The following is a 14,836-nucleotide window of genomic DNA, read 5'->3' on the forward strand; positions in this document are numbered from 1 at the left end:
CTCCAGACAATTTTTGTTTCTCCCCCACTTAACTGCTCACTTTATTTTAGGGTAGAGGACAGCTTAGATATACTTACCTGATCCACCGATCCTCCCCACGTAAGACTGGTCTGGCACCACTGCGTTCCAGCGGATTTGCAAATGGACTGTTCCTGACCTCCCCTGGGCCATGGGGAGAACAATTTTCCGGAGGATCAGGTGAGTATAAACTTTGTGAGCACAGCCTGACTGTATGGGGAAAAAAATTGCCTAGAATTGGCCTTTAAGCCAGTCATTCTTCAAGCAAAATTTAGTCAGTTCAGCAGGGACCAATCAACTTCTGTACAACCAGGTTGCTGAATAAATGCCACTCGATCAGCACTGCAGGCTATAGCCAGTAACACTGACCAGTGTATTCTGATGATGGAGAAGTCTCTCCATTGTTAGAACACAATAGCTCAATGAGAGCATTTCCCCCATCCAACCCACTGGTTGAAAGAAAAAAAAAAAAAGAATCTCCTATGGCCAGCTTTACACATCAAGGTGGAGTAGTGTCTCTAAGGAAAATGCTGTATTGTATACTGCTAAAAGAATGTGACTGCCTTTATGTTATATACTATTTAATAGCATGGGGTCTTACCTAGACAAAGCTTTGTGTTATTTACAATACACAAGAATATAGGTTGATTCAGTCTTGATAAGTGCAACCCCAAACATCACCAAACACCCTATATAATATTCAGTGGCTTCAGGAGGTGATCAGAGACTGAAGACATGCTACAGGAGTGCTTGAAGTCAGGGGCCATGTCAGAGATGGTCAGAGAACATGTTACATGAGACTGTTAGAGATCACTGCCATTACATTCTCTTTACAAATCTGAGCTCCTTACAAATCTGTGCTTCCTTTAGCACCTGGTGCCACATTTAATACTCTTCTCTACAAAATCATTAGGGCTACATTGGCGGTTTTGCCCATCAGTGTCAAATGTTGAAGTTTTCAGGTGCCCGATAAGCACATGTGCAGTACCAAGCCAGTGGCCTGTCAGGCTGCAATGCACAGTGGCCGGACACTGTACTAAGTGGTACTCGCATTCAGGAATGTAAGCCCCAAATGCAGAATTCCTGCATTCGGAGCATAGGTCCCTGAACACATATGGCCCTAAAGGGTTGTACTGATCAGTATTGCATCCACCTGCATCAAGCTGTTGCATATATCAGCTGTCAGACTTTGACAGGCTGCTGGCAGCAGGTTTGGACACTACACCTGTGATTCCTGGGTGCCTGAAAATTCCAGGATTTGATGCTGATGGGCCCAACATCTGTATGCATGAGGCTTAAAGGGTCAAAGGAAAACACATACAAAGAAAATGAATGGCTCAGAAAAGTGTTAAAGAAAACATAGCTTTCAACCAACACAATCAGAGCTAAATTATAGGCAAACAGTTACTGTATTGTACATTGTATTGTATTTCTGTCCATCGAGGTCGGAGATTTACACAGTTCTACCATCCAGTACCCCATCTGGTAGCACAGAAGACCTTATTTTTCTTTACTGATTTTAAGTAACACTTGCAGGTCTGGTCCTTCCCCAGCCAGCTGGACAGTGGGAGGAGAGACAACAGACTGATGAGCTCAGCTCCCTGCTCTCTTCTCCTATCCACATATTCCTTTTAAGCACATGAGCAATACAGCACACTTGACTGAATCCTTGTTTTGCTTTCTACTCTTCCACACTGGGTCCTGATGTATGTAGACTGCAATTCAGGTACTTATACAGATTGTGCATTAAACAAATATATGTAATGATGTTGTATTGCCCCTCAAGTTTAGCTAGGGAGCGCTAGTTAGTTTTTTTTGCAGAGGTAGTAGCAGCCTGAGATGAGTCAGCCAGGTTATTCTAGCTCAGGGATGAAGGTTCTGCAGGTCAGTTCCCTGATACCTGCCCCTGCTCTGGAAGCTTGAAAAGTTTCTGGAAGGCAGTGGGTAGCGATGAGGAGGGATTGATCTGCATGCTCAAAAGACTCAACAAGAGGCTTGGCATGCGGTCAGGGTGGACCTTGAGTGTGAGAGAGCCTGATCAGCAGGGGAGTAGCGTGTTGGGTGGAAGATGGAGTGAAGGCTGGAGAGTGGAACCTGGGAGGGGCCACAGGGAGAAGGGCCTTCCTACAGGCAAGAAGTAAAAGGAAAAATTCTCTGCCTCATCGCCCCAAGAGAGAGGACAGCCAGTGGAGCAGGGAAGGAGCTAGCCCAGGGTAAGGCCTAAAGGCAATCACCAACTCACCAAGCTCACAGGAGAGACAGAGTCCGTAATCCTACACTCCCTGGGTCGGATAAGGGGAGAGGGCAGTCAAGTGGAAAACCTAACTAGCTTCTCATCTGGGACTGTTTTGCTAGGCGGCAGTTTCTGGGTCCCCTTACCCAGGGATATCCTCAGGCACCTGGGTGAAGAGGAGTATTCATCTGGAGTCTGAGGAGAGAGCTGGAATGCTCTCAGAGGAGAGACTATTTTGTCTACATCTTTGTGCATATTTGCTAAGCAGTTTGTCCTCAAGTTTGCAGTTCCTTTGGGCATCCAATGCATCCCTCAACTCCATCCAAGTTCAAAACCCCTTAATAAAACATCAAAACCAAGCTTAGGGACTGTTTACTGACTTCAGCGTGCAGGTGTGGCAGAAAATGCGTGTTGCCTGGCCTGTATTAATGATTATAGAACTGCACTGATTAATGTTTGATAGGGCTTAAAGATCGAACAATCAGTACCAAAAAGTGTTAGGCCTCATGAACAGTTAGCCTTTGTTCAGCTCTTCTGAACAACTTTTCCCCTGGCAAAAGAAAAGCAGTATGAAAACGCACCTAAAGTTGCATTTTTCAAATGCATTTAGGCGCATCAGGCGTTTGGGCATTCATTTTTTCTGCCAGAACACTCCTCTCCTGAACAAGCAAGTAATCCTTTTTTCCTTTCTCTAAACGTCCTGCTTCTGTCTGTAAACGTCTATGTATGCATGGACACATGGGCAAACTAAGAGAGGCATTTGAGGCAGAAAAAAAAATCAAGTGCTCTTAAAATTGGCATTTGACACCCAGTGTGCATGAGGCCTTATTATTCTTCAACAGGATAGAAGACTGCATTGTATTTTACAGGAGGAACCTGGCAGAACAATACATTGTATCATATTCATCAAAGTATGGCTGTAGAAAAAAATTGACTTTGTGTACTGTACAGTATCATGGTTATGACCAGGGCTGGATTTATACCTCCTCCTGCCCTGGGACACTTTTCTGATCACTTCCAACCCCAGTTTTAGAATGAAGCTAACAATATTGTATGCCAAGGCACATGGAGACTGGGAGTTCTGAGTCTTAAAGAGGAGGGTTTCCCACTCTGCATCCATACACATACTGTACCTGGGACCAACGGCGAACCTGCACGCTTTTTGCTTATATTACCAATTTTCCAGTCATCAACCTCAGTTCTCTGGCCTTCTGGAAATTGAGAGGAAGATAGCTGTTGGAAGGAGGATTCTACTGTCTCCAGTAACAGCCTACTGTGGGTGAAAGAGAGCAGGAACAGAGGGTACCCGCTGGGGAGTGAGGGTGAGCTGCCAAGAGGTCCACCTCCACTCTCCGTTCCACCATCATGGAACTTGCAGGATGACACTACTATCAGGCACCTTTTGCTGTAGAAATTGCAGTAATATGGAGGAGGATGCAAGCTTGGGACAGGCATGTACACAAAGGAGGGACCATATAAGAAGTGCATGGCAACTAAGAAACTGGGGTGGTAAGAAAGGGTTGTGCCCCAGCCTGTAATGCTCATACCCCACTCTTCAGAACTCTTTTGAACTTCAGAGATGGCCTATCTAGTGATCAATGGTAAGGATTTCCTTGTTCCTCTAGCCTGGTATTCAATGTTATCCTTTCAATTATTATGTATTTCCAGCAGCACTGGTAATCTGCGTTTTTAATTGGAAAGATAAGTACTGAACCTAAGGTGGGAGGCAAAACTCTGCCCAGGGCTCCCCCTACCCCTGAAAACCCCAAAAAGTCCATTGGCCTCCCTACCTACCTCAGAGCTCATAAGCTCCCCCTCCACTCCTACAGCCACACTGGGTCCCCTTTTTTCAGTGCGCCACAAACAGCCCCCCAGTTCCCCTACTTCATTCTACTGACAACAATACCAAGGCAGACCTTTTTGGACTGATGCAGCAGAATTTTTTTCTCTCACTAACACTGATGCAGTCGCAATTTTTCCTTCCACTAACAACAATGCAGCAGGATAGCAAGCAAGGTAAGTAGCAGTGAAGGGTGGTAAGGTAAAGTGGCAGTTTTACTTTAAATAAAATAAAAGTGGGTCTTTTGTTCTCTTATGTACAACTCCACATTATATACCGTTCAATGAATGGATCAAATGCTAGCTCAGTCTCAGTGCCACAGTATTTTCCTAGGTGTGCCTCAACCTATGAATACACGTCTGCACAAACTGCTTTTACATTTCGCAACAATCCACGCACTTCATTTTAGAACATCTTTATATATGACAAATGATCTGTATATAGGAAAAAAAAATCCTTTCATTTTGTTTATAGTAAAGTTTCGCCATGGTTGAAGCAGACCTAGCTGGAAAGTTATTGCACTTTAAAATTATTTTATTAGGCTTGGTTCCCATTTCAGTGATTTTGCCCATGTTGGCAGAAGATTCTCATTTTTAAATGGCGTTGCAGAAAAAATACACAGAGATAAAAATAAACTGTACAATGGAATTTGTGTACTGAACTATCTACTGTATCTATCTATCTATAGATCTATCCCATCTCTTTTTTCTCTCTCTTTCTTTCCCTCCTATTCTCTTTCATTTCTCTCACCTTTGCTCTCCCTTCCCTTTCATATCTCCCTCTGTTTCTATTTCACTTTTCTTGTTGCACGCTCTCTCTTTCGCTGTTATTTCTCTCCTCTCTTCTTTGCTCTCTATCCCTTCCTCTCTTTCTGTTGCAGCCCTCAGTTGCACGCTCTCTCTTTTCATTCCTGTCATCTCTTCATTTTTTTCTCTCTCCTTTCTCCGTCTCTCACTTGTAGCTTTCCTCTTCTAATTTACCTTAGTACTCCCTCTCACCTTCTCTCTGACTATCTCTCCCTTTCTCTCTGTTTTTCCCTACTCTCTGGCTCTTTATCACTTTCTACGGTCTCTCTCTCTCTCTCTCTATCATCTGCCCTCCCATTCTTTCTCCTTTTCTGTCTCTCTCTCTCTTGTAATCTCTCATTTTCTGTCTCTTTCATTTATACCCCTCCATTTCTGTGTCCCCACTCTCTCTTTTTCTCTCAAACACTTTTTTTTATCTCAATCACTTACTCTCCCCATTTTCTTTTCTTTTGTACTTTTTCTCTTCCTTTCTCACGCTCTCTCTATCATCTCTCTCCCTTCTCTTGCTCTTTCTGCATTTTTCTGACTACCACCCCCCACTCTCCATTTCTCAGTCTTTCTCTCTCTCTTTCATCTGCCCCTTTCCCTTTCTCTCTTTTACTCCTTCCATTTCTTTCTCTCTCTCTCTCTCCTCTCTCTCTTATTCTCCCCATTTCACTCTATGTTTCTATCTCTGCATTCTCTCTCCCTCTCTCTCCTCTCCTCTCCTCTCTCTTTCACTCTCCCAATTTCTCTTTTTTCATCTCTCCTCTCACCCCCTCACTCAGTCTTACTCTCTCCATTTCTCTCACTTTCATCTATCCTCCCTCTCTGTCCATCTCTCCCTCTTTCACCTCTCCTATCTCTCTATTTTACTCTCCCCATTTCTCTCTTTTTCATCTCCCCTCTCACCCCTCACTCAATCTTACCCTCCCCATTATTCGCTCTCTTTCATCTCTCCACTCCCTCTCTCCATCTCTCTCTTTCATCTCTCACCCTTTGTGTTTCTCTGTTCCTTTATCTTTTATCTCCCCTATCTTTTTCTTAGCTCTCCCCATTTCTCCCTCTCTTTCTTCCCTTTCTCCATCTATTTCTTTCATCTCTCCGCTCTCCTCTCCCGCTCAGTCTCTCTCTCTTCCAGCTCTCCTATCTCTCTTTCATTCTCCCCATTTCTCTATTTTTCATCTCTCCTCTCACCCCCTCACTCAATCTTACTCTTACTCAATCTTACTCTCTCGCTTTCATCTCTCCATCTCTCTCTTTCATCCCGCCTCTCCCTCTCTTACTCTATTTCTCTCTTTCATCTCTCCTTCCTCTCTGTCCATCTCTCCCACTTTCACCTCTTCTATCTCTCTTTTTTACTCTCCCCAGTTCTCTCTTTTTCTTCTCCACTCTCACTCAATCTTACTCTCCCCATTTCTTGCTCTCTTTCATCTCTCTGCTCCCTCTCTCCATCTCTCACCCTCTCTGTTTCTCTCTCTTTCATCTCCCCTATTTCTTAGCTCTCCCCATTTCTTCCTCTCTTTCATCTCTTTTTTCCCTTTCTCCATCTATCTCTTTCACCTCTCCTCTCTCTCTCTATTTTTTACTCTCCCCAGTTCTCTCTTTTTCATGTCCCCTCACTCAATCATACTGTCCCCACTTCTTGCTCTCTTTCATCTTTCCACTTCCTCTCTCCATCTCTCTCTTTCATCTCCCACCTCTCTCAAGCTCTCTATTTCTCGGTTTATCTGTTTCATCCTCCCTATCTCTTTCTCTATCTCTCCCCATTTCTCCCTGTCTTTCATCTCTTTTTTTCCCATTTTCTCCATCTATCTCTTTCATCTCTCCTCTCTTCTGTCCCACTCTTACAGTCTATTTTTTGCATCTTTCTCTTTCGTCTCTCCTCTCCCTCTGTCCATCCCTCTCTCTTTCATCTCCCCTGTCTCTTTCTTTAACCCTCCGCATTTCTCTCCGTCTCTTACTCTCTCCATTTCTCTCTCTCTCTCTCTCCTCACTCATTTCTCCTTTCTTTCTTTCCATCTCTCGCTTTCATCCCTCCTCTCCCTCTCTTACTCTAGTTTTCTCTCTTTCACCTCTTCTTTCTCTCTCTTTTTTACTCTGTCAGCACATGTGGTAGTGAGCTCTTGTTGATCCTCAACTTGGGGTTCCCCAGGGCGCGGAGTCTAAGCCCCAGCCTGCTTTTTCATCAGAGCCCCTGATGGTGGGGATGGACTTGCAGCAAGCTGGGACCAGGTCACGGCCCCCAGGTACGTCCAGCTGAGGTTGAAGAGACCGCTCGCAGGAGCAGAGTATAAAAGGGAGGAGACAAACAAAATCCAATAGGCTAGCCTAGGCCAGGACAGGCGGAAAACAAGCAAGGTCAGAGAATGAAGCCAGGGTCAGCACACGCGTAGACAATGTAGGATTCAGACAGCAGTAACACATGGGAGCTCACACAACTAGGAAGTTGCTCAGGCAAAGTGCGCTAGACTGAGCATGTCTTATATAGACAAGCAAACTAGGAGGCGGGCCAGGAAGTGATGGAAGGGAAGGACATAAAACCCAGAGGATAGCAGACGACGCCCATAGGTGAGCACAGACAAACCACACATGTGAAAGGAATCAGGAGCAGCAAGGAGGTAAGAATAAACAACGAGAGGCTAACTTGTGACACTCTCCCCATTTCTCTTTTTCATCTCACTTAATCTTACGCTCCCCATTTCTCTCTCTTTTTCATCTCTCTTTCATCTCACACCTCTCACCCTCTCTAATTCTTGGTTTCTCTCTTTCATCTCTACTCTTCCTTAGCTCTCCCCATTTCTCCCTCTTTCATCTCTTTTTTTTGTCTTTCTCCATCTATTTATTTCATCTCTACGCTCTCCTCTCCCGCTCTTATGGTCTATTTTTCTCTGCCTCTCTCTATTCCATCTCTCTCTCTCATCTCTCCTATCCCTTTCATTCTCCCCATTTCTCTTTTTCATCTCTCCTCTCACCCTCTCTCTCTTTTCCTCTCTCCATTTCTCAGTCTTTCTCTCTTCCATCTCTCCTCTCTCTTTTCCATCTCTCCCTCTTTCATCCCTCCTCTCTCTTTTCCATCTCTCCCTCTTCCATCTCTCCCTCTTCCATCTCTCCTATCTCTCTCTTTCACTCTCCCCATTTCTCTTGTTTTTTTCTCCTCTCACCCTCTCTCTCTTTTACTCTCTCCATTTCTCAGTCATTCTCTCTTCTGTCCCTCCTCTCCCTCTGTCCATCTCTCTCTTTCATCTCTCTTCTCTCTCATCTTTCCTATCTCTCTCCCCCCATTTTTTTCATCTCTCCTCTCACCCTCTCTCTCTTTTACTCTCCATTTCTCGGTCTCTCTCTCGCTCTTCTGTCTTCCCTCTCTCTCAGTCCATCTCTCTCTCTCATCTTTCCTATCTCTCCCTTTCACTCTCCCCATTTCTCTCTTTTTTATCTCTCCTCAGGCTTTCGCTCCCTAGGAAAAAAGTGTGATATTCCTACACAATTCAGGAATAGACCTCGGAGTAACTGGATATTAAACAGGCAGCTACTGTACCTTATTAATAGTCTGACGTAAATCTTTCAGCCTGAGACACATTTGCCTGTTTGTTTACTGTTTGTATGAGGGAGATCTTGCCAATTTCTAAGGAGGTAAAAATGACAGTTAGCCCAAAAATGTTGTTTACAATCTAGGACTGTTTACCACGGTGCAGTACAACATTCACCCCGGTAATATCCCAGCCTGCTGCGTCTTTAAAATCCCTGTGACCTGCACTGGATATCCTGTCAAATAAGTCTATTCATTTTCGCCAAGTGCTGTCGACGTCTCATAAAACTGGAGAGCTCGTGGGTCACATGACTTCCTCAGGATTATCTGGAAACGTCAAGCAAAACATATAACCAAGGAAACGTGGACACGTGGCCAATCAAAATGGAGGATTTCCAGACCCAACTACACACTCTGACTGGGTTTGAATAAAAACTAATAAAAATGTGATGTGTGTTGGCTTGTGGTTCCCTGCTGACCACCATTCCATCCTCAGACCATGGTCTTGTCCCATCACACGTGGCCCTGTCCTCATGAACACAGAATAGAGGTCAGTGCCTCATTATAAACTACTTTGTGCTGCTGCGAACATTTAGGATTTCCTTCCATGGCATTTAAATGTCACCTCTGCATTTGTATTGCAGCATAACGTCCAATGTTTGTGTCTGTTGCCATCCATGATACAAATAGCACTAACTCAGCAAATGGCCACCCGTGCCATCACAGTGCACGACACAGAAATAGACGGGACTTGCACACATGCTGTTTATTTAAAGCGTTTGCTTTTCCTGTCCACCAGGCTGGCTGCTTCACCTGGCGCACAAAGCCCTACATCCAGACCAAGCCCTCAATCTGGATTCAGGGTCCTTCAAATCAGATAGAATATGTATACAGGATCTTTGACTGTATAGGACTGAGAGTTCTGACTTCACTGGCTGCATGACTGCTGATTCAGAGAGTACTGAACAGTGAGACAGCCAGGCCACAAGCATTTTCAGGAGAGGGCCACAATGTCAGCTTACATATTTCAATAGCACAACGATAATAAGTATTGCCATTTACAAGATAGGTAAATAAATAAAATAATGTCCTCTGCAAATGGCCATACTAACTAGCAATGCAGTAATAGAAGTCCTACTGTGCAATTTCCATACATACAGAATATGGACAGATACTGAAAATTACACCCAACATACAGGTCAAGAGAATTGCTATTGTGCAGCATTACTGAACATTGAATAAGAACAGATACCGAGAATCACATCTAACATATAGGAGAGAAGGGACACTGTGCAATGTCTATAAATGTAGAATAAGAACAGATACTGAGAATTACACCCAACATATAGAAGGAGAGAAGGGACACTGTGCAATGTCTATAGATGTAGAATAAGAACAGATACTGAGAATTACACCCAACATCTAGAAGGAGAGAAGGGACACTGTGCAATGTCTATAAATGTAGAATAAGAACAGATACTGAGAATTACACCCAACATGTAGAAGCAGAGAAGGGACACTGTGCAATGTCTATAAATGTAGAATAAGAACAGATACTGAGAATCACACCCAATATATAGAAGGAGATAAGGTATACTGTGCAATGTCTATAGATATAGAATAAGAATTGACTGAGAATCACACCCAACATATTGAAGGAGAGAAGGGATACCGTGCAATGTCTATAAATGTAGAATAAGAACAGATACTGAGAATCACACCCAACATATAGAAGGAGAGAAGGGATACTGTGCAATGTCTATAGATGCAGAATAAGAACAGATAGTGAGAATCGCACCCAACATATAGAAGAAAAGAAGTAATACTCTGCAGTGTCTATAGATAAAGAATAAGAACAGATACTGAGAGTTACACCCAACATATAGGAGAGAAGTGATACTGTGCAATGTCTGTAGATGTGTAATAAGAACAGATATTGAGAATCACACCCAACATATAGAAGGAGAGAAGTGATTCTGTGTATTGCCCATAGATATAGAATATGAACAGATACTGAGAATCAGACCTAACATATAGAAGGAGAGAAGTGATTCTGTGTATTGTCCATAGATCTAGAATATGAACAGATACTGAGAATCAGACCTAACAAATAGAAGGAAAGAAGTGATACTGTGTATTGTCCATTGATATAGAATAAGAACAGATACTGAGAATTAGACCCAGCATACAGATGTAGAGAATAGCGACTGTGAAGAATCCACACATACAGAATAAGAAAAGATAACAAGAATTGCACTCAACTCACAGAGCAAGTGCAGTGTCACTGTGGAATTATCCATCAAAAAAATGAAAGCACAGTCCAAATCATTACCTATATACTTTGTCGTACACCGATGATGCCACATGTAATGAAGTTTAGTCAGCTAGCACAAACACACAGTGTCCCCACTTACAGGCCACCATGCTCTAATACGTTTCACCATTATCTCTACAATTATGCCTGTAAGGGTGAAACGCGTTTGGGTGGGGCAGCTTGTAGGTGAGGACATTCTGTGTGTTTGTGCTGGCTGATTAACCATCATCGGCGTACGACCCAGTATCTAGTTATTGATGGTGGGAAAGAGTGGAGATGGGCTCCCTTGGAGTCAGCACCTGGTCTGCTTGAGTCAGAGGAGGGTCAAGGGGGCATGGATCAATGTCTATTTTTGAGAATCTACAAACAGAGCTAAAATCATTGTGTAGCCACTGAGAGAAGGGAGGGCAGCATTAGGAGTCAATCCAGCTCTGCTGCATGCACACGTGCTGACAGGAGGAAAAAGCAGAGGGAGAAAGCCGTACTGTTTTTCCTTCACTGCCCAGTCAAAGGCTTGGGATGAGAAGGGGACATCACTGTATTCCTTCCTTGGAGAAGAAAGGGGTGCAGCAATCCTGGCTGTGCTGTCTGGCAGAAGCGTATTAAGTAAATGGGAAAAAGGCAAAGTTACAAATCCTTTGGCAAATAAAACGGCTCACATGTATATCGCCCATGCATTGAAAGGTTTGCCCACCGCTCAGCTTTCCAAACAAGTAATCTCTATATAAATAAGTGATAGAATTATGTCTGAGAAGCAGTAGAGCACAAAGGATTCTTTGGAAAGGAAACACAAGTACAGGGCACTGATAAGAAATGCACACTGCAATGTATAGCTAAAGGCAACACTTCCCTTTGGATTTGGATAGATTGGAGAGGGATTAGAACCACAGTCAGTTTTTATTGCGGTCTGTGTCCTCACTAGGGAGACACTCTTCCTGAGCGTCCTGATCACCGGGAATGATAGTGACTGGCAATCCAAAATTTCGAGCTTCCACCAGAACAGGAACAGAAGTGAAATCTTCCAAAGGGGACACTTATTCCCGTCACCATACACATTGTGATCTAACCATACAATCTTTGTACAATAAACTTTACATTTGCCATAATGATGTAATATGAAGCAACACCTAAACCATCCAATCAATTTGTATCCAATCAGTCATGCACTACAAAGTTGTTAGTGATCTCGATGAGAATGAACAATCAGATTGTGTCATGTGTGGTGGGCTTTAAGCGGAGCTCCACCCAAAAGGGGAAGTTCCGCTTTAAGCCTTTTCCCCCCACTCCCCATTAAGGATTGACACCTTTGGGGAGCGGGTACCTGAATTTGACAGGTACCTGCCTCCACTTCCGCTGCGATGGCCTAGGCTATCGAAAGAGTATGTTGTCCCCCCTTCCCTCCCTCCCCGTAGTCTTCTGGGATACGTGACAGGTCCCAGAAGACTACAGGGCCATTCACAAAGCGCAGCGCTTCTCACGCATGCACAGTAGGCACCCGGTTTGGAAGCCGCAAGCTGTCACAGCTGGGTGCCCACAGTGAAGATGCCGGTGCCAGGGAGAGAAGTTAGCCGGTGAAACCAGCTATGGTGAGGACACCGCTGGACCAAGGGACAGGTAAGTGGCTGTATTTTAAAAGTCAGCAGCTCAAGTTTTTGTAACTGCTGACTTTTTTTTTTTTCAGGTGGAACTCCGCTTTAAGAGGGGATCTCCCTCACATTGGAAACATATCTTCCCACTTCCTGTTAAGTTTACGGGACAGAAAGTGAAGAAAAATCTCCCAACTGATGGCAAAAATCAAAACTGACAGCGGTTTTAACCTCTCCTACACTTTATCCACAATGAAAGTTTTGGGTTTAGATATAAAGCAGTATTAAATCCCAAAATAAAAATGTAATAGATTGGGGCTCACCAATCCTTAGATATGGTGGTTGTTTTAGTTTTCTTTTTTAGGTGTTTTTTCCCCCTTTATTTTCACCTGGTGATCCAGCCAGTAAGGCATATTTTTCAACATCCTTTAAGAGACCAAGCTGTCCAGCAAAAAATCGCAGTTAGAAACCATTTACCACTGACAGGGGTGTTTACAATCATCAGCTTGTATTTATTTATGCAAAACCTCTAGCCCAAAAGGAAAATAAAACTGTTGCTGTAACTGCTTATTAGGGCTTTCCATTCCTTAGATGTAGTGGTTGCTTTAGTTTTCTTTTTTAGGTGTTTTTTTCTTTTATTTTCACCTGGTGTTTCAGACAGTAAGTCTTATTTTTCAACTTCCTTTAACAGACCAAGCTGTCCAATAAAATTGTCAGTTAGAGGGCTGGGACAAACCATTTGCCACTGACAGGAGTGCTTACAATCATCAGCTTGTATTTATTTATGTAAAAGCTCCATCCCAAAAAGGAAACAAAAATGTTGCTGGAACTGCCTATTAAGTATTAGTTGGAGTTAGGTTTAATTTATTCACCATCTAAATCTTCTATTACATCTAATACTCCCCTCACCCCAGGTTGACAATGCTGCTGTCCAAAGATGTCTCCATTGCCCCTCCATCCAGAGTAGAGTCACTGCTACACTGCTAAAAAAAATTAAAAGAACAATTTTAATCAGAGTATAGCATCAAGTTAATTAAACTCCTGGGATATTGATCTGGTCAGTTAAGTAGCAGAAGGGGTTGTTAATTGGTTTCAGCTGCTTTGGTGTTAATGAAATTAACAACAGGTGCGCTAGATGGGCAACAATGAGATGACCCCCAAAACAGGAATGGTTTTACAGGTGGAGGCCACTGGAATTTTGTTCCCTACTCATCTATTCTGTTTTTCACTAGTTTTGCATTTGGCTAGGGTCAGTGTCACTACTGGTAGCATGAGGCCATACCTGGACCCTACAGAGGTTGCACAGGCAGCCCAACTCCTCCAGGATGGCACATCAATATGTGCCATTGCCAGAAGGTTTGCTGTGTCTCCCAGCACAGTCTCAAGAGCATGGAGGAGATTCCAGGAGACAGGCAGTTACTCTAGGAAAGCTGGACAGGGCTGTAGAAGGTCCTTAACCCATCAGCAGGACTAATATCTACTCCTTTGTGCAAGGAGGAACAGGATGAACATGGTCAGAGCCCTACAAAATGACCTCCAGCAGGCCACTGGTGTGAATGTCTCTGACCAATCAGAAACAGACTTCATGAGGGTGGCCTGAGGGCCCAACGTCCTCTAGTGGGCCCTGTGCTCACTGCGTGGCACCATAGAGCTTGATTGGCATTTGCCATTGAACACCAGAATTGGCAGGTCCATCACTGGCACCCTGTGCTTTTCACAGATGAGAGCAGGTTCACCCTGAGCACATGTGACAGATGTGAAAGGGTCTGGAGAAGCCGTGGAGAACATTAGGCTGCCTGTAACATCGTTCAGCATGAACATTTTAGTGGTGGTCAGTGATGGTCTGGGGAGGCATAACCATGGAGGGACGCACAGACCTCTACAGGCTAGACAATGGAACCCTGACTGCCATTAGGTATCGGGATGAAATCCTTGGACCCATTGTCAGACCCTACGCTGGTGCAGTGGGTCCTGGATTCCTCCTGATGCACGACAATGCCCAGCCTCATGTGGGAAGAGTATACAGGCAGTTCCTGGAGAATGAAGGAATTGATACTATTGAATGGCCCCCACTCTCACCTGACCTAAATCCAACAGAACACCTCTGGGATATCATGTTTTGGTCCATCCGATGCCACCAGGTTACACCTCAGACTGTCCAGGAGCTCATTGATGCCCCTCTCCAGATCTGGGAGGAAATACCCCACGACACCATCCGTCGTCTCATTGGGAGCATGCCCCGATGTTGTCAGACATGCATACAAGCATGTGGGGGCCATACAAATTACTGAGGACCATTTTGAGTTACTGCAATGAAATTTCAGCAAAATGGACTAGCTTGCTGCATCATTTTTTCACTTTGATTTTCAGTCCTCTGTATGTTGATCATTTTTCATTTCCATCAAACGATGGGGCATCCTTACATTCCTAACACATTACCCAGTCCATATCAGTATAGATATCCAGCAGGAGATTTTTTCCCCATTGAGATCTGATGTGTTTTCAAAGTGTTCCTTTCATTTTATTTTTAC

This window comes from Staurois parvus, unplaced genomic scaffold, assembly GCF_062004578.1.
Source record: "Staurois parvus isolate SC_StPar_1 unplaced genomic scaffold, SC_StPar_1.0 ptg000154l, whole genome shotgun sequence".
In the NCBI taxonomy this organism is placed as follows: domain Eukaryota; kingdom Metazoa; phylum Chordata; class Amphibia; order Anura; family Ranidae; genus Staurois; species Staurois parvus.